The sequence below is a fragment of the Glycine max genome, chromosome 18 (assembly GCF_000004515.6).
Source record: "Glycine max cultivar Williams 82 chromosome 18, Glycine_max_v4.0, whole genome shotgun sequence".
Taxonomy (NCBI): Eukaryota; Viridiplantae; Streptophyta; class Magnoliopsida; order Fabales; family Fabaceae; genus Glycine; species Glycine max.
Window position 1 is genome coordinate 4,251,143 of NC_038254.2, and position 21,863 is coordinate 4,273,005.

Below are 21,863 nucleotides of genomic sequence, written 5' to 3' on the forward strand. Positions count from 1 at the left end.
TTGTTATGGAGTGAATCACTTCACTTAAAATGTTCATATGAGTATCTTGTCAGTGGATAATTTATATGTATCTTTATAAGTGATTTTTGAGCATTAAGACCTACTTTGACTTTGGCGAGCCTCCAGACCCAATTCGTCCCAACATTTTTGCACAAAAAAGCTAAATTTAAACAAACAAACACTTATTAACAATTTATACATGTCACTCTTATACATGTCTTGCCAAACCTAGCCTATGATGCAAGAATTCTTGAGAAAACAAATGAAACGACTTGTGTGAAATTATTACTTTTATTATAATTCATTAAATTTTAATATTTAAATTTGTTTGTCAGTATTGAAGGTAGAATTTAATCATCAACCAATTGTCAAATTTGCATTACAACTATAAGTGAACTGGTCACCAACAATAAAATTAACTTCCAATAATTTCAATCACTTAGAAATCATTTTTGTTAATCTCAAGACTCAAAATTTATCAATTAAGTGTTGCAAAGTTCTTCTGTATTGAGAAAAATTAGAGATTTGTGAATCTTGAAAATTTTTTAGTTTTCATAAGAAGAGGTTTCTTCTTCTTTCTCTATCTGATTATTGGATGTGGTTGATTTCTAACTTGAAAATTTGTGTTATATTTGTTTTTGGTGTACTGATGATACCTTCTGGTTCAACTTTTTATCCAGGTTGGTGTTGTCTGTCTATATGGGTATGTGTCTTCAACTTCATATGGACAAATTTTCACTGAAGAATATCATATATAATTTCTAGATGCTTAATTTATTTTGTTACCATTTAGCATATCTAATTTTTAACTTCCTTCCCAAACTTTATGTTGTTGTTTTTTCTTTTCCTCTCATTTTTGCCTCCTTACATGATCTATATGCATGATTTGACTTGTTTATGACATCAAGTTCCCTTCAAACATTTCATTCTCCACGTGGAAAAAAAACATTTCTTTGTAAATATATATCATTGATGATTATGTTTAATTGACTTCTCTCATTTGTCTTCTTTTAAGATTTTCATGCATCTCTAACTTGGATTGACATTAATCCCTTTAAATCTCATTTGTCTTCCGATAACACTCTCCCCCAATTCATATGTCTTTCCTTTTGTTTCCCTTGATAGAGATAGATACAAGTCTAGGTTGACTTAGTGACTAGATCATATTTGAATCAAACCAAAAGAGGAAACCCAGGTTGGTTCAGACCATTTGGTTAAATTGTATTGGATCTAGGTACATCAAACTCAAACCAACCTAAATCTATATCATTTTAGAACATTTTTAATTTATGTTGGATAATTCTATAATTCTGTAAAAAAATTGTTGTGTAATCTTATAATTCTTATTTTTTTAAACTACTCAACTATTTATTTATTTTTCCATAATTTATTTTTCCTATTTTTTAATTTTTATATTTTCAACTTTCCATTGCTTTTTTAATTATTGGTTAGTAGACTCGATGACATGACTCAAACCAACTTGAAGTTTCCAGTTGTAAAAAAAAAGTAAACAACCCAAACCAACTTAAACTGATTAACATTTACTATTTTGGATCTAAATATATCATAAACCCTATTGATCCCTTGATGACTATTTAATTGAAATGTTATGGTTATCATTTTGTTTATTGGTCACAAAGTATTTCGATTAGAGATTCTTTATTTATTTTCCAATTTTTATTTTAATCCAATATCACAACTTTCATTTCTTCAATTTGAAAGGTTATAAATGAGTTAAATTAACTTGACTCGACTTACGACTCAATGAGAATTGGTTCAATTTGAATTTAGGTCAAATTTTATTATGAAAATATTTTCAAATTCAATTCAACTCGATTTCAGCTTTTGAACTCAAATTACATAAACAAAAAAATTACATGAATCAAATTATTTTTATGAATCTACCATTTGAAATTCATGAGTGAATGTCATGGCGGTGAACAATAATGTTCTCCCATGTCTTTGCATTCACATCAATTTTCCCTTTCCCTTGAGGTTTGTTTGTTATGTTTATGGGATGCTATATATAGGTTGTCTTCATCCAAACTTGTTAATTATTAGTTTGTTGTTCTTGTGCCTTTAGGCCATCCTTAATACAAAGAAAGATATTTATGTAAAATATTTAACATCAATATTTTTTAATGGCATTTTACATAAATATCATCAATGATATCTTTTTTTTTTTTTTTGTGTGTGTATAAATCAAATTAGCTTATAAATCAAATTAATCAAATTACACTTAATTCAAGAATCTAGTTTATTTAATTATCAACTTTAATTTTTAATTCAAATTCAACTTATTTAGTTCATAAACCAAGTTTATTGAACTAATTATAAGTATTAAATTGATTTTGAATTGGTTCAACTCATTTTTTATCCTCTTGATTTATTGATCTTAATTAAAATGTCAGTCAATCATAGTTTATGGTGTATGGTTAGCTATTAACTTTTATAATAAGTACATTAAAAATCACACTCATGGTTAGTTATTGATATCATGAAATTTTTTATAAGAATAATCCATAAAAATGAAATTGTTTATTTAATTATCATAACCATTTCTTCAAACTCTAAGTTTTTCCCCAAGTTCATATTATTTTCCTTTTCTACTCATTTTGTATCTGTGTTCATCTCTTACTAATTATGTTTAGTTGACATCTTGCAACTACTATTATTGAAATGATTATGTAAATGCATCATTAGGAGTTATAAGATTGGCTTGGGGGTTGAAAGGAGAAAGGGGGAGGGAAAGGTCATGGATTTAGGGTTTTCAACTAACATTGGACTTTAAAGAAAGTGATGATATGACAAATAAATCATTGATATATTGTATAACATGATTATATCACATTATTAATAGAACAAAGATAAGGAGAGAGACTAAAGGTCAAATACTTTTTTATACCAAAATTGACTAAATATTTAAGAAAAAAAATCAACCAATGACTAAAATAGAATGAAGAGTATAGAGTTTAGCTTCTCAACTTCATGTCTTGATACATATAGTGTCAACAAGAAAACAAGTGAGATTTTAAGATGAAATAGATTTTACAGAAAAAAGAAGAAGTAGAAGAATTATTGATTTGGAAGAGAAGAATCAACAAGAAAGAGAGAGAAATTTGGCATTGGAGTTAGAAAGGAATAACAACTCAATCAACAATGACATCAAAAATAAAGGAAAAGGCAAGAAAACAATGGAAGTACTGGAAGACTCGAGTGATTTTAACAAGGATGAGGAGAGTCCAATTAAGAAGGGGCACAAGAGCAAAGAACTAGATCAATTGATCTCTTCAATCAAGGTGTGTCTCCATAATTTTTTTTCAGCTGTATTTTAATTAAACAAAGCAGATATAGTATTTGGTAAGCCATTCTAGTAGCTAGCTAGTAAGCTTGTTAGACCAATGCCACTTCTTGAATGCAAATACATGTATATATCTTGTTTACTTTTGCTAATTTTATTATTTGTGAACTTCAGAATGTGAACTCATTGCTAGAAACAATATTCTGACTTGCGGTATATTGTTCATGAATGTCAAAATTTTAGTTGCATAAATTGATATCGGATAAATGGATTACATTTTTTTAATATAAGATTTTTTTTATAAAAAAAAGTACATCTCCATATAAAAATTTATAGAAAGTCTAGTGTAAATAGTAAATGACATCTTTTGTTATTTAAAACATTATTGTTAGAAGATCATGTGTCTCACTTAAATCATTTTTTTAATATGAAATAATTTACAAAATTGAGATATAACTTGGCAACTTTGATGAGGTTTATTGGAGACTATAAGATATATCATGATAACTTATTAGTTCCAATAAACACAAAATATAAAATAATAATTTTTCAATATAATATCACCAACAGTCAAATTCACAGGACTTGGTTCTATGTAGCTAGTGATTTTGCCTCAATTGATTGTCTAAAGCATCCATTGATCATGCCATTGTTCATCATCCTTTGTTTTCCTAAGAAATATCAGTTCAATACAATTTCATCTCCAAATTATTTTAGTAAATTTGTTGGAATGTTGATCTTTAAGATTGAGTTAGTGAAACATTGATGTTACACTTGCACGGTTGCACCCTTTCTCATCACAAATTGTAGTCTCTCATTCGTTTTTACCAATGAATAATTAATACAACCATATGCTCTGTACTTCATTTGTTTATTCACTTATTCTGCCACTTGAAAGTCAATACAGGAATTAGGAAAATACAATCAGAATGCAAGTGCCACAGGAACAAACGGTATTCTTATAACTATCACCAACAACCACAATAGATTTTGTAGTTGCACCTGCCAAATGATATGCTTATAATAACAATTGTTCTACTTTTTACTTGCAGACTCATTTCTGAATGGTGTGCCCTTAAAGAGCATTCTTGAAAATATCATTGATTTCCTACAAAGGTGAAAATCATATTAGTTTATGATTATTTTTAAATGCCTAAAAATGGATGAAATATATAATATTCCATTACAAAGATCTCCCTGAAATTTATCCATGTATAAATAATTATGAAGCTTTTTTAAATGTGCAGAAAAGACACGAGTGAACTATTTGCTCATGATCAACCAGCTAATCTTGATGTGGTTTGTTGTTTACCTTAAATTTGATGATTTAATTAATTACTTCTTGTTTATTTGATCATTGAGTTTGATTAGTTATGTTCAATAATTACTTTGAAAGATGGAGAATTATCACGAAATTGTCAAGCAACCAATGGATTTTGGTACCATGAGAGCCAAACTTTACGAGGGCATGTACTCAAACCTCAATCAGTTCAAGGTTAGAAAATCATCAGACTTAACTCTATCATTTTTAGAGTTATTATTATCATACATTCATCTCATCTTTCATCTCATTTTTTTTCTCATCTCTCTTTTTGGTTCTCATCACATCATTAATTTATCACCTTTATTACTTTTTTCTTTCTTTATATTTTTTCTATATCACTCCCCCCACACCCAAAAAAAAAATGGGGTGTATGCTCACCGTTTTTCTTATTTAATTATATATGAACACTCGTATATCATAAACACTGTAATGTATTAATTGAATAGTTACATTTTATAACAAACATTTTTTCTAACTCACCTTTTTACTTACCTTTCAATTTGAATTTGAATTTTTATCTATTGCAATTGTTATATTTTAATTATTTTGAGAACAAGAATCTGTGTTATTTTGGTTTTGTTGATCCTGATCTCACCACTTACACATTGTACGTACTTGAATATTGACTACAACTAGTATAAAAATAATATGATTAAGCTAGCTGGCTTCATGTCTCTAAACCCTTTTTAAAATATATCTCACCTCTTTATTTAGTGCCTAATTGTGAAACAATTTCCCTCAGTGCCAAACTGATGCTTCATTCTATTTCAATGATGTACAGCGTGATATCTTTCTGATATGCAGCAATGGAATGAACGCTAGTCCTAAGACATCAAAATATCATGAAGTGGTATGAACAAATAAAATAGAAGTTTTTAAGCTATTCAAGCTTATTATTCACTATAAAATTTTGAATAAGCTTTGTTCAATGTAATTTGTTTCAGGTTGGAGACATTAATAGGTATGCAAAGTGGATATTTGAGGCTCTGAATTCGGATCTTGGACATTTTGATTCGGAACTTTCCCTCAACCAGAGAGGTCCAAGTCGAAAGCAACAAAAGGAGCAATTGAGAATCCCACGGAGGGTTACTACAAAACGTGCTGGTATGGAAACCTGTACCTCATTTAACCTGCATGTAGACTTAACCATTATGTAGTCCTAATCCTCATTTGTGCATTCTGTCATTGATAAATAAAAATTGTTTGTTAGAAAAAAAAAAAGTTCCTTCTTTCACTATATGTTAAAAATGAATTAAAAAGTTCCTTGGTAAGAAAATTAAGGTTGGTATTCTAATACATTCATGATTTGTTACGTATATACATGTGAGTAAATAAAGATAAAATAAGTAATTTCAGACGTTGGTAAGAAAATTAAGGTTGATATTCTAATACATTTACAATTTGTTATGCATATACATGTATTATCAACCCACAACCATTAATTTTTTCATCAATAATTGAATTTAGTTTTTCCTCTATCGTGAAATGCTTACTTTAGAATAACCGGATTCAACTTGTACATATTAATTAAAGCCAAATTCATGTGAATAATTAGTAAACCAAAACTTTTCCTCTTGTTTGAATGAATAAGAGCAACTAATTGTATTTTCCTCTTAACACAGGGAGAAACAATGCTACTCATTCTACGGTACTTGAAACAGAAAAGAGGGATAAGTACTGGCCTCCAAGTAAGCCACTGGTTGCAGAAGTCCTAAATGCTAAGAAGCCTATCATTCAAGTAAGTTCCTTTCTTCTCCCAAACAATTATATAAGTTGGCAATCTAAAAACAATCATACAAGCTGATAATAAATATGACTATATGAGTAATAGTTGGGAAGAGTGTAATGCACACATCGGATATGGAACAAGCAGTAGATCATATAGGGACACATTTGCACATAAAACTTCCTTAGTAGTGGATCTTACACTCTGTACATTAGATTTCATTTGGTGTTCCCTACAAATTTAAAAGAGAAACATGATAGTCCATTCTTAACTCCTTATACTGCATCCACATGACTATTAATTCAACTAATACTACTTCCACGTAGCTGTTTATCTCAATTCTTAAATGACTAACCGAGATTTCCAATTTCAGATTTTGTGCTATAAAAACTATTGCCATTCATAATGCATATGTTGGTATTGCAGTTGAACGAAAATGCAAGTAAGTACAAAGAGAGCCTGCTGCGGTTTGTGAAGGATTTGGGACCAACAGCTCAAAGGGTTGCAGCCAAAAAGCTAGAAGTTATTTCCCCAGTTGAGAATGTATCTTATTTTCATGAATCTGCAGTTCAAGAGCATACCAATCGACTCCACTTAGGAGCTAACAGAACAAGCAACACAAGACAGTGGAATACCTCTGCTGGTACGCCAACTATGTTAGCCACTGGAAGCTCCAGCAATGTGTTTGCTCACGTCCATCCAACAAGCATGTTCTCAGGACGACCTCAACCAAGGTTAACAGGCAATAGAAATAGCCTTTCACTGTTTTCGTCTCTCATACCAAATCCATGTCTTGTGTCTCATTCAAGGCCAGAAAACTCAATGTCTTGCATGCCAAGCAACAACCTCGCCCTGCTACCCCTTGTGCATCAGCCAAGGTCAGAAGGCACTAGTAACCTCTCAGATCTGCCTCTTGTATCTCAGCCAACGCCAAGAGAATCAATGTATGCCATGCCTAGCAATAACCTTACAAAGCTATCTCTTTTTCCACACCGAGAAGATTGTGTGTCCAGAATGAATCCTCATGGACCAGTTCCTCAACAGGAACCAAATTCATCATTTCTACAAATTCTCTTAGGAGGTGAAACAAATAATTATGGAGAAGGAGGAGGTACTCTTATAGGCCAGCCAGAAGAGGTTCCTCCACAACTTCCTCTGAACAATGATAATGATGATCATGAGGAACCCAACTTAGAACTTCACCTCTAAGTATAGTACTGGTCGATCTGCTAAAGTATGGAAGACTAAGGACATGTTTGATTTCTCTGTTTAAAAATAGTTTTAGTTTCTTAGAATTAAAATTTTAAAAAACTTGTTTGATTGCAGTTGAGGGAAAATCTTCTCTCTACATTGAAATTAAAAGAGTGTCCTACTTTCCTGTTTCCGTGATGATTGTTTATTCTTTTCGATTTTTAACTGCTGAATGCTAACCATTTGGTAACATCAGATCAGATGTCATGTACTGCTTATTGATCATTGCTAATTGCTGATTGCTAACCATCCAAAACTGGAATCATGAACACGTGCATTGTCATATATACATTTCTAACCATTTTGTCAATGTCTCTAAACACGTGTGTTGATGATATTGAGTCATGAAACTGCTGATTGTTAACCACTGAAAATGCATTGCATATCAGTTAGTAGGCCAGGAGAATTTACGTTTTCAACCAATAAGAAAACAGAAGATAATCACAAAAACATCTTTTAGCTATTTTGGTTTTTAAAATCTTATTTTGAAAACAGTTTAAAACTTAATAATTTTGGAGAGAAAATGATCCTTAAATAGTCTAAATTTGTTTTAGAAAACTGAAGGGATTCAAACAGGCCATAAAATCCTTTTCATTGTTTGTTAGATAGATACTTACTATCTGTTGTACCTTAAGAGTATGTTCAATTTGCTTGCTTAGTGTGGACAAACTAGCAAAGTTTTCTACTTTGAATTGAAAACTATTACTATCTGTCGTACCTTAAGAGTATGTTTTGAATTGAAAACTATTACTGTTTGCTTGGCCAACAACTAGCAAAGTTTTCTACTTTGAATTCGCTCTACCATGCAGAGCTTAATTGGTTCATGGGACAAGGTATTATATATAACAAGACAAAATTTGCAAATTTAAGTTTTTTTTTCTTCGTGGCACAATATACACCGTTTTAGATTTTGCTAGAATTAAATTTTCAAAGATTAGCATTAGAATATTGTAATTATTTTTGAAAGTAACATTTTAAAAGTACGTTAAAAAACCATCTTTATTTAATTGATAAAATAAGCTCTTCAAATGTAAATAAAATATAATTGAAGTCACCAGAATCATTTCTTTACAATCAAACACTTTTCATTTCTTCCAGCTGAATCATTTCAATTCATCACAAAATTCATTTTGAAAAGTCTAAAATTTAACCAAACATGTAATAATAATGTGCAAACGTCTTTACTTCCCATAGCCAAGATTCTTGAGCTATCCAAAGACTATTAAATGTGAGCTCATGTAATCGTAAAAATTACCCCTTATTTCATGAATGTCCCACATCACACATTAAATGAGATTCAAAAGCTAATTAAACTCCATAATAAATACGTACCATTCTGAGTAGTTTCATAGAAAAATAGAGTCTTCGAGCAGCTAACTGCACACCAGACAGAAAATATAATTGTAGTGATTTCCACCTCAGTTTTGGCAACAGATAAAGTCCGAAGTTATACCCTTTATTAATCACCAATTAACGACAAAAAGTTATTCTGTTATTGTCTATCACCAATCAAAGTTTCTCTGGTCCCTCCAATCCAACATTAATAAAAGATTAGACACTATACTTAGTTCAGCAATAATGACAAGGACAGCTAAACCACCTGTTGAAGTATCCGGTTTTTAGCACATAAAAAATCAATTATATATAAAGTTGGACAAGCCCTATCGCAACGATTGAAGTGCGTCTTGGTGACTAAATGATTCATGGATTTGAATTCAGAAACAACCTCTTGACAACTGCATACAATGACCCCTGCCCGTATCTTCGGTCTATGCTTAATGAGAAGTCTTCTAACACTACATACCTTAGTTAAATTTACATATGAAACAGGCCAAAAAAATATTATTTTATTTTATTACTTCATATTTTTAAAATTTTATATCATTAGTTTTGATTAGTTAAGTAATAACATGAAAAACTAACAATGTCACATCATAGGTTAAGTGATGATGTGACAAGTTAATAAAATGTCATATTATTACTTAATAGACTTAAACTAATGATAAATATCAAAAATAAAAATTTAAAAATATCAGATAATAAAATAAATAAAATTTTTAGATAATAAACTGAAGAATGAGTATATTATATATGTATGAAAAATATATTTAAATTTTTTTTCTATGGGAGTTTTAGTTTAAGTAAATATTACAAAAAATGTGACATGTGCTTGCATTTAACTATAGCCCAAGAGTAATCACCATCCACCAACTATATTTCTTCGTGTGAATAGAAGATATAACTATAGTTCCATCTTTGATTCATCAAATAATTACATATCACATATCAACCACAAAATGAGATTATATGAGATCGTCAATAAAATCAGACAAAATAGTTTAAAAAAAAAGCCCACGACACCCAAAAACTAGCACTTTCTTGAAGTTGACTCAGTTATGTTCGAACCGGTTAAACTTACAAGATTCTATAATTTAAAGCAAGGTAAATAAATTCCTTTACAATTTCTCATTTTAAAAGGGTTGAGGATATAGAAAAACCCTTTGCATATTGAAAGAGAATGGTGAACCTACCATTACCAAAGACATCACCATATATAGAAACAAAACACAAGACATGTATAGGCTAGCCCCTACATAAGGAGAAGGGAGAATAGTATGTAGAGTCGTTTTCCAATCCAACACTGTACTACTCCACCGCATGTTATGGAGCGTGCTATTGGCGCTTACAAGAAACCATGAATGCTCAATTGGGAACTAACAAATATAGGCCATACAATGGGAGGCACATGTAGTGTCATTTTTAAATGGATTCTTTTTTTTTTTTCCCCATCTTTTTCTTCAAACATAAATATATTTATTGCTTTCATTTGTCCTTGCTCCATTGGTGTTTGCCCTATATACGAAATAAAGAATCCTTCATCTGCCTAAGTTATTGGCTCTTGATATTCAGCTCTCTCAGATAACTCATGGTGCTTGCTTGTGTCTTCAGAGACCACTTCTAGCACACCCCACTTGCATATGTACCAGAAAAAATGGGGTCACCATATCAAAATTATTAGATATGCATGCATGCATTCATATGACGAGGATTCAACCTCACTTAGCACGCACATTCAAATTTACATGGGACCACGAACGATGGTGAGACGTATGCATACACTCGTTATTTAAGATGCATTGAGATAAATAGCTTGAATAAACATTTAAATATTTGACAACAGTAAGTAATAAGTTAGCCCAAAACTGGAAATTTAGCCGGCATCTGAAAGTTATTAGGTGAAAACTGAGAGCTATTATCAAGTTCATTTATTGAATCATAAATACTTAATAAAATAATCAAATAAAGTAACATAAATGTATATTGACAAAAATAAACATATATAATATTTTTATATAAATTCTATTTCATTAATAAATAAAAATAGCACACTTCAATAGACAACTTACCTTTCATTGTTGATTAATATGGTATCATTGTATACTTTTGAATACTATTGCATATGTATATTGTGATACTAAGTCCATATAAATATCTTTAAGTATAATTCTAAAATAATAATGTAAGGGTTAAAATAAACATTGCCAAAAACACTTAACATATAAAAGGAATGAGCAACCAGTAAAAAGACTGAGCGAGAAGAGCTGCAGTCAAAGGTGTTCGTAAACATATCCTATCTAATAATGTGAACCAAAAAAAGCAATGTAGAAAACCGATAACTGGATAAATAAAAAATTGAACGATCAAAAGATTAAAAAATTGACTTTTTTTATTGGTTGAGATCGGATTTGAGTTTAAAAATCAATCTAATCTTATTCAAACCAACTTATATACATCCATATATTTTTATTCATAAATTTATAATATCACTCATTTTTATTTTTATTTTCTATATATCTATAAAATTATCATATAACTTACATTTATTTTTAAAAATATATTTAGTTAAAGAAATTATTTTACTACCTATTTGAGTTAAGATGAATAAATATACTATTATTAATTATATAGGGACATATAAATGAAATATTTGATTTTTTAAATTATTTTATATTATATTTATCATATATATTTTATTTCAATATTTTAAAAAAATAAAAGTAAAAATAAAATCAAAAATTGATCCAATTCAAATTTCTTTAAATTTGATCAAATTGGACTGGATTAAAATTATAAACTACACTAATTGGATGATAAATCAATAAAACTAAAATAATTGAATCAAATATTTTTCTTTTTAAAACTGATGATTTTTCTTTTTTAAACTGATTCAATCTAAAGCGAACACCCTAGCTACCCAATGGGTAAGTGCATGGGACCACGTGTAGATAAGTGGAAGTAAAGAAATTAAGAAACTCAAAAGGAACAACAAAATCCTCCAGTTTAAAAGGACTAAAAAATAAATTACATAAAAGGTAAAAAAAGAAATAAAATATAAGATTAGAAGTTAAACATAGTAGTTGAAGTAGCATCTCCTGAAACAAGACAGACATAAATTAACTCCGCGGTGAAATAAAACGTTACCTCAGCTAAAGTGTAGTTGGAAGAAAAAGTTATATAAAAAATCCAAATCTTATTCTAATTGCAAGACAAAATAATTATTTTAAAATCAAAGGATAAATTTTATTATAGAATACATAAACATATACACCCAAAATTAAAAAAACATATAAAAAATCTAAAAAAATTATTAAACGCATTTCTGTAAGTTTTACATATAACATAATTATATGCATCACCCTTTAAATACATGATTAGTTGAGAGATAAAAACAATGCTTATGTTTTAAATGTTTTTATTATAAAAAGAACTGACAAAAATAAACACATTTCTCTAAAATAAGCTCCATCAACATGCAATAAAATGTTATTCTATAAAATAAATTACACACCTATCAATTTAGAAGAACCCAAAACCAGCATGCTAACCAAGCAAACCAAAAGTAGTGGTCCGGCACTAGACTGACATCAACATTCAACAAAGTTAAAATACTAGCAGATTCTAACAAATAGAAACGAAGGAGGAGGTTAGGGCAAAATACTCTTCAGATTTACGAGAACTTTTTTATAATTGACACTAAAAAGGCCCAACAACATACCGGCCATTTCTTGAATCGTCCAGAATTAAATAATTAAATAATAAGTAAAATGTTAAAAATCCAGTTCAAGTGTACTTGCATCTCGAACTCCTCAGAGAACCGACTTAATTTTTAAGTTAGTTCGGTTAAACACATGCAAACTACTTAAATAAATAATATCCTATATTGGAAGTATTGCCTCAAGAAAAGTACTTTTGCCAAAACCTTTTTAAACCCCAAAAATATTCATATCTTAAAATGCCAAAAAATGGTACCCTAATCAACATGTGCCGGGTTTGAGAATAGACATAAATACAAACTCTAAACCCCATATTGATTCATAAAATATAAATATCAGTTAGTATAATAGACATAAATACAAGCTCTAAACTCCATATTGATTCATAAAATATAAATATCAGTTAGTTTAATCCCTTACTTCATAGTATTATCATTTTGGCCCTTAACTTTACAAAATATCATTCCCTATTAATCTTTAACACAATTATTGAAAAACTACAGTTAGAAAAGACTAAAATATTTTATAAAATTAAAGACAAAATATACAAGTTTTTTGTGAGTAAACAAGAGTATACCCCCATTTTTATGATATTTTGGAAGGAATAGGCAAAAAATATAATGAATAGCTCTAATAATTATCAACAAATTAGTAGAACAATATAGCTCCAAGTTCCAACCTCTGGCTAGGCCCCAGCAGAGTAATGGACAAGAATGCAGCGTTTCTGACGCCAATTGCACGTCTAATATTTAAATTCTTCAGGCTCTGCAAAACTAGAAGATTCATCAGTAACTATTTATATATAACAAATTTTTCATGTCTAGTAAAGTTTTTTTTTTTCTTTTCATAAAAGGAAAAGACAATGACAATGGACACTTTACAACCAACCACCTTTTGCTTCTCAAGCATGTTCTTAATTTCTTATATTCAAAATATATATAATGCTATGCTTTTTTGTTATTATTTGTTATCAACTGAGTCCAGGGTTGCTTCTCAATCTCATCAACATCTTTTATGAAGATTGTTCTGGCAACAACACGTACCTGATATTGACACAACACAATGACATGTGTTCCAATCACCGGTAATATGACCCTATATGCTGGTATTTGAGCTCCTCCAGTATATCCAACTCAGAACGCAACGTTTGTGTTTAAACTGACCAAGGTTTGCTTTTGTTTGTGTTTTGGAATAAAGTGATCCAACACACACTACACTGCAATCAATGCAGTGTATGTAGTATATTTTCTGAGGCATCTATGACAGAGTTTAGAGCCAGCTAGCCACCAAATATGAATATCAATGAATCAAATAATGAATACCTCAGTGTCCCAAAACCCTTTGTGCTGTATTCCATCAACATCAATGATGCGCATTTGAAAATGTTTATGAAAAGTTGTTTAAAGAGAAATAATCCTTCTACAACAAATGTAGAACAATGCATTTATAATTTATAATTTCATACAACTAGAAAAAGTAAAGAGAGAAAATTTGAAGACTTAATAAATGATATAATAAAAAACGAAAAAATAACACTATACAAATTGTTGTATCTTTTTAATAAAATCTTAGTGTGTAACTAGTGTATGCCCTACTAGGGAAAAAAATAACATCACTATCTAATTTCAAATAATCATATATAATAAACTTATTAACTTAAAAATAATTACTTTTAAAATCATACAGACAATGATGTCGTATTATTTGACAATATATAATATTTTAACTTAACATACAAAACTTAAATTCATAAAAAAAAATAATAAGTTACATTAATAAATCACATGAGCAAAAACTAACAATTAACAAAAAAAAAATTATCATAGGAATTTGTTCCATAAATAATTGATCTCAATATACATGCATACCTTATATTAAATTATAATATACTTGGGTAAGGGATCAATTTGCATATACTAAAATATAGACTGCCCATGCATGTAAATTGTACTTTTAAAAATTATGCAACAACATTGGGCCCACATTACCATTTACGATAATGACAATATAATGTGGATGTACAAAATCTGAACTACTAAAAACACTACACATAATACAGAATCTTGTGACCACTGGCATCGACCTAGTAGTGAAAGTTTAGAGTAATATGCATTAGGTCTTAAATTCAAAGCTCAACGAGAACATTGTAAAAAAAATACAGAATATTATGCGTGGCAAATCATATGAAAGTATGGTTAGTACCACAATAGCTTACACCGGGGGAAAACAGGCTAATAACATAATTCCATTTCCACCCCCTATACAGTAAAATCGATGCAAAACATTTTTCAAACATAAACCATACATGACGAAATGAGTGACCATAAATTTCAGCAATTCATTCATATACCATGTCAGAGGATTTTCTATCAGAAATATTAATGTAATGTCTGTTTGTACATTTCATTTTTCTATTTAATATTTTTTTCCCAAAATGAAACTAATCATATTGTCAGCTGCGACTGCTACATTTAGAGTAAACAAACATATTTTCCTGAACGAAAATTTCACAAATTGATACAAATGCACAGCCACTTTTTTTTTTTTTGCTTACACCGTGTGAACTAGTAGTATTTTAATAACGGAGGCATGATCAGGGGAAAATTTAAAAGGTACGTGGTGAAAAACGATATTGGTGCCATTAACATGGCGAAAAAAAATCTGGAAATTGAATTTTCCTAGTACCAACTTGTATGTATGCTGTGAACTGAAGTTACCGAAAACAGCTTTCCGCATATATATCCATAAAATTTGACAACCAAAATCAAGGGAGAAAAAACAGCCAAAATTCAAGGTGACAAATTGACAAAAAATACAAACCTTACCAGTTGTTTCTTAATTACCACACTTACATATAAATTGGTCCCACAAATTTTATGGAAATCCAACACATACTAGACTTTTGAATTAACCATAACAGGGTGGAGCAAGCCATTTTTGCTTGAGGGGGCTAAAGAAAGAAATAAAATTTGAGGAAGCCAAACCCAAAGAAAAACATTAAAAATCAATTAAGAGTTACTAGTAAGGCTTTGAAAAATATTATAAATAAACAAACAGTTTTCTTAAAAATTATGAAAATAAAATAAAAATATGTATAGTATAAAAGATTTTGTTTTCCTTTTAAGTTAGCCAATACTATCCCATGAATATAAAAGGAAACGCCCTGAATAATGAGTTCTTCCAATGCAAGAACTAAATCGGGGAAAATTGAATAGCAGAATAAATTTAACAAGAATTTGTAACTATAATTTAAGAATGTGTTATAAGAAGATGAAAATTAACAATAGAATAACAAAATATGCTGTTTAACAATGATTTGCAACTAAAATTAAGATTAATTATTACATGGAAATGAAATGATTAAAACATTAGGTTCAGAGCAGTGATGGATTAAGCATCATTTGATGGAATGCACACAAAAGAATTTATTGAAATGGAAAGGGGGACATTAAGTAAAACATCCAGTACACTATAGATGTAAAAACGGGGAAGAATTAAAAGGTAAACATAATAAAATTGGGAAAACTATCATATAAAAATAATGATAAAAACAGTAAAAGGGAGCTCCCTTCAGTCCAAGCACAGACAAGAAAAGGATGAACTTTACCTCCTGCATCATTCAGGCATTCACAATAGCATACCATGACACCCGTTCTATTGTGTTTGAATGAATGAGTCAGCAGCTAATTCAAACCCTCTATCCATCCATGAGTGGACTGAAGGAAGCTCTCTTAAACTATTCCTCATATTGAAAGGGAAATTGGATAGTATAGCAAGAATTGTCACAAGTCATAATAATTTTGGATTTAAAAGGACAGGAGAATCTTTACTCTAAGCATTTCATTCATGAACACCACATGCAATTAATTAAGTCAAAAACCAAGCGAAAATGCTGCAAACAAAAAAAATATTAAACGTATATAGCTGATTTCATAGTCTATTCAAGAAGGTAAATTTATGGAATTCATACCAACAAAAGGAAATTATAAGAACAACAACAATTAGTACTCCCTGTAGGCACTAAATGAAATCATTAACAATGACGCAAGATTGAGGGGCCTGATCCAATTCATATTACCACTGGCAAACAAAGACGAACATTATACAGATATATTGAATTAGAGCACTGGCATGTGACACTTATTCTTCATAGCTAGGTAAGACTAAACCTGACTTTTCAGGAAGAAGGAATCATATTCCGCTAAGCAGTCAAATTCTTAACAATGTTGATAAATTAAGGGCCAACATTTTACAACTATCTTTACATAGCATGCTGTGTAACTAATACTGGCAGAAATTAAACGACATTATATAACAACTTCAGTGAAATTTGTTTCTAAAATATTGGAAAAACAATTATTTACAAGAACCCTAACCCTAGGACTTAAAGCTATCAAAGGGCACCACTAGAGAAAATGCATGTACGATTCTGATAAACATTTTTCCTTCGTTAAAAAATAGAATGTGCCCTTTCTTCTAACCCTTTGATTATCATGCACAACATATAGATGAACAACGCAAACACTAGCATATAATTTCACGAACATGCCCCAACAAAGACAAAAATCCAATATAATTTCAGTGGTCAAATCACACAGGAGTAGTACCGTAATGTGATATTGATGAGCAAAAAACCAAAGAGTCAACTTTGCTATGTAACATAATGCAACAACAACAATCAAAATCAAACTAGCTACATCTTGAACTTACTACTTCAGCGGTTCTTTCATTGAAGCGAACCTAAAAATCAAAAGTCTTCAACCAAAGAACAATATCAGAGCCACCACTGTCCAAAACGACAGAGAAAGGGGAAACAAAAATATGACTTAGAAGACCGAAGGAGTTCCATATAAGTTAAACTAAAAAAATAACAAGCGAAAGAAAATTGAAAAGAAAAACAAAACAAAAAAGAGTAAAGAGTCAGAAGCAGAAATCACGGAAGAGAAACCGTGTTAAAGAAGTAGCAAAGAGTAGTCAATGTCTTCATGAGAGTCAGAGAAGGGAAAACGATTGAAGATCTCACATCCACACAAATCTGGCAAAGCAGTAAAAGCACTATTTCCAAAAACAAAAAATGAAACAAAGGGCAAGCAAAGATAATCTTTTTCTTTTCCTTTTCCCAGCAAGGGAAAAAATTCTGAGAGGATTTTAAGATTTTCCTCAACCTCACAAACCAGATATACAAAAACCAGAACTAGTAAGAAGGGAGATTTTCCTTCATGTTTCTTCTTCTTCTTCTCATTTTTTTCTTTCTTTTCTGAAACTGATGAAAGAAATTAAGACCCTTATCTCACTCTCTCTCACACACACACACAAACCGACATAAAATGTACTGTGTAAGTACAGTGAATAAAGGGTAAAAAACAGGAAAGTCAGAATGGAAAAGTGGGGTTCCCCTTACTTCTTTTAAGTCTCTCTATGTGCCAGTCACTTCACTCCACTGTTGTGCACTATTCTCTATTAGACTTGGTGAGTGACACTACAATCTAGTAATCTACGCGCTCTCTCTCACTCTCTCTCTCTCTCCTTTTATAGTGGCTACTACTACTGCTATTTCCTCGATCTGGTTTTTGTACATAGAAAAAGCGATGAACATGGTGCGTATATATAGGGTTTGAGCTCACTAATGAGTCTGGCGGAGAAAATCATGAACCAAGGTACTTGTAATTACATAGTTTACAAAAAAGATGACTCACCTGCCATTGACAGGCTTCCATGTCCACGTTTAATAGAGAATATCGCACATTTCTAACTAATAAACAATAGTACTTCTAATATCTTGCTTTTTTCTTGATTATTTCTTAAGTAACATGTAAGTTATTATGAATATTATTTTAAAGTAAAAACAAAATTATAAAACTTTCAAGATACCTCACGCATATATATTTAATTAAATTTCTTAAACAATTAACTTTAAGATATTGGTCAATAAACTAAAAAAATAAATATTTATTATGAAAATTATAAAAAAAAATTATAAATAATATAATTTTTATGCATTTTAATAAATAAAAAATTATTTCTCAACCAATATTTTAAAGATATTGATTAAATTTTCTTTTAATTATATGTTTAATTAGTTTTTAGATATTAGAATTATGTGATTTTATCTCATCAATAATGCTAGCAGGGTTATGAAAATTATCCTAATCATCAACCCGATTTAAGCCCTAGATTAATGAGTTCATAGTCGAATTGGTGAGTTAGTTATTAAATCGGCTAATCTAATATATATTAAAAATTTATATAACAAAATATAATCAACCCATAATCTATACTTCAAAATTAAAATTATTTTCATAATCAAGCTATAAATATTACATATAATTTATCACTATAAATTACTTTGTAGGATATTATCTTAAATTATTAAGTAAACTCTTATTATTTTCCACCACTAAATATAACAGTTGTCCAAGAATCATCAACAACTCTAATAAAAATATATTAAATATATCAGGATCCTTGTCCTTCACACTTCTTAAGTTTTATTGTCCTTTGTAACGCACCACTCAATTTTGAATTACCATTATTTAAATTTTTAATTAAATAAAGTGCTGATTTTCAACTATCATTATTTTAATTTGTTATTATTTTATTTTATTATATAATTCTAAAATATTATGGTGATTTTAAATCGTCATTGTTTATAATTTTATTTATTTAAAATATTATTTTATTTTAAATGTTAAAATAATAATAAAAGTTAAAAACCGTGATCATTCATAAACGAAAATCATTAAAATTTGTTATTTAACGGCATCAAATTTAATTTGACGGAAAAAGGAAATCATATTTAGGCCTTTAACCAAATTTTTGTTGGACATTTAACCAGCTGGTCGCAATTATTATTTATAACACTTATCAGAACTCCATCTAAGAGCTTTTCAATTCTAATAGTACAATCACGTAAAGTTGCTTAACTTATATGTGATAGCCCTACAAAGATTTAAAAGATTTAACATTTTTTTTTCTAACTGTGGAATCTTTAATAAATATAAATAAATTTATTTCATAATTCTTAAGAATGTCATATTATATTACTCTAACATAAATAAAAACTAATTCTTAAATTTCAGAACCCTATAATTTTAGGGAATTAGGGGAACCCGTATATATAATGAACTTTGTATCAATACTTGTCAAAATTTCTTTATAAAAAATTAAAATACTGATTTTTTGTCTAAATACACTTGCTGACATGGAATTTGAGGTCTCGAGATCAACAGATAACTGTTCTACGCGCACAATTATCTGCCATATATTTTATAGGATAAGGCTATATGCATGCATTTCATTTCTCTCTTGTTTATAGCTTCATTATTTTATGAAGTACACTTGCATTATCGTGTTATATTTTTTATTAGATTTAATCATCAATTGCACATAATTACCAAATTTTATAAATTTGTTGTCATTGTATGTCAAGAAATGATCAAACAAATGGAAGTGATTGTGTCTGCTGGTGCCTGGTCACTATTTTTTGGGGAATAAAATCATGATGAACATATAAGCACTAAGAAGAGTATAAGACAGTAGCAATCTAATGAAAGTTTGTTGTTATATGTTATTTATGATTATTGAAAATTAATCACTTTTTTTTCATTTTGATTCCCAATTATACATTTTATTATCACTATTTATTAAATTTTAAAAAATGAATATCAAATATAATATTAATATATCAATATATAACTAATCGTTGGTTTGAGTGCAACTAAACTTATATATATTTCTTGAGTTATGCTTGAGTTATGTTTAAATTGATGGAAGAAAATTGAATAAAATGAAACGAAATATAATAGAATGAAGTGGATTGGAACAAACTGAAATAAAAATATCATTATATATTGGTTGGATATTTTATAATGGAATAAGAGTTACAAAACAAGTATTCCATTTCATTATTTGAAAAGAGACGGAACAAAATAAGTTAAAACTATTTAATTCTCATATTATTATTATTTTAAGTATATTCTAATTAGTATTATTATTTTAAGTATATTTTAATTAGGAGGTTGTGATTAGGGTGAATTTTGTAAAGGTAAAATAGTTGGTCATCTTATAATTTAAAGGTTTTATTTCATTAGTGCATCCCAAACTTAGGAGGATAGGAGAAAATTAAAATAAGAAAGGAAATAGAATGGATCATGATATATATATATATATATATATATATATATATATATATATATATATATATATATATATATATATATTCTTTAATTATGTTGATGACATAAGCTACCGTATGATAATTTGTGTATGGTACACAAATTCTTTTAGTTCTTGAATTTATCAAGGTGTATACTGTTATCATGAACCTCCCCTCAATAGAACATTTATTCTATAGTGTTTTCTTCCCTCATATCTTTCATGATGTCTTCGACAATTGTGCCTCTAACAACTGACCTAGCTTTGTTGTCGCAAATCCATCTTTGTCATGACTTCATTATCATCGCATATCTATATATCTCCATCATGATAAGAAAGAGAAAACATTATACCACTCACGACCTTCCACTCCAATCCCCTCTCAACCTCGAATTGAAATACAAAATCCTTGGCGGCTCCTCCTTGCCCACAACCTTCAAAACTTGTAACTTCATCATGAATTGTGATACCATCATTGCAATCTTTAGGTCCCTCTCGGCGTGGGCCCACCACCGTCATGTGCAACCAAAGGGTCAGCCCACATGGTAGGACCATCACCCCCTTGTCTCAAAACTCCACCTTGAAGACCGACAATCGAATTTGACTTTAATTTTTGTGAAGCTCTTCACTTTTTTGTTCTCTATTTACCCCAGAGCTTCTCCTCCGCAACCCATGCTTATCACGCCACCTTGTGCAGCTTTAAACCCTCCGAGAAACTCTCATTGAACCTCAAGGTGTATGTCTCTACGCTTTTGGGTTGTGCTTAAGTTTTCGATGAAGGTTTCAAAAGTGGCAGAAATGATAGTTGTTGGAGGTGTCTGTGATAGCAACAGAGTCATGATGTAGATGGATATGTAGGTCATTAGAGGCGTCGTTGTTGGAGACATCATGGAAGATACCGGAGAAGGAGACATTGTGGAAGAAATGTTATGATGAGGGAAAGGTTCATGACAATATTATTCACCTTGGTGAATTCAAGGACTACAAAAATTTGTATATCATGCACAAATTATCATATTAGACCATAGTAGCTTGCGCAATGTTTGATGCGTA

At 29.7% G+C, this 21,863-nt stretch overlaps 1 long non-coding RNA gene and 1 other non-coding gene across 2 annotated transcripts; both read right to left on the bottom strand.

Moving 5' to 3' along the window:
* Nucleotides 1–11,923: 11,923 nt before the first annotated feature.
* LOC121174027 (uncharacterized) lies at nucleotides 11,924–18,337 on the bottom strand. The gene is made up of 2 exons (XR_005889696.1): nucleotides 13,700–18,337; nucleotides 11,924–13,421 (listed from the first exon to the last, which is right to left on the bottom strand). It is a non-coding gene; the product is annotated as an uncharacterized lncRNA (long non-coding RNA).
* MIR319M (microRNA MIR319m) lies at nucleotides 16,207–16,396 on the bottom strand. The gene has a single exon (NR_048894.1). It is a non-coding gene; the product is annotated as a microRNA MIR319m (primary transcript).
* Nucleotides 18,338–21,863: the final 3,526 nt, after the last annotated feature.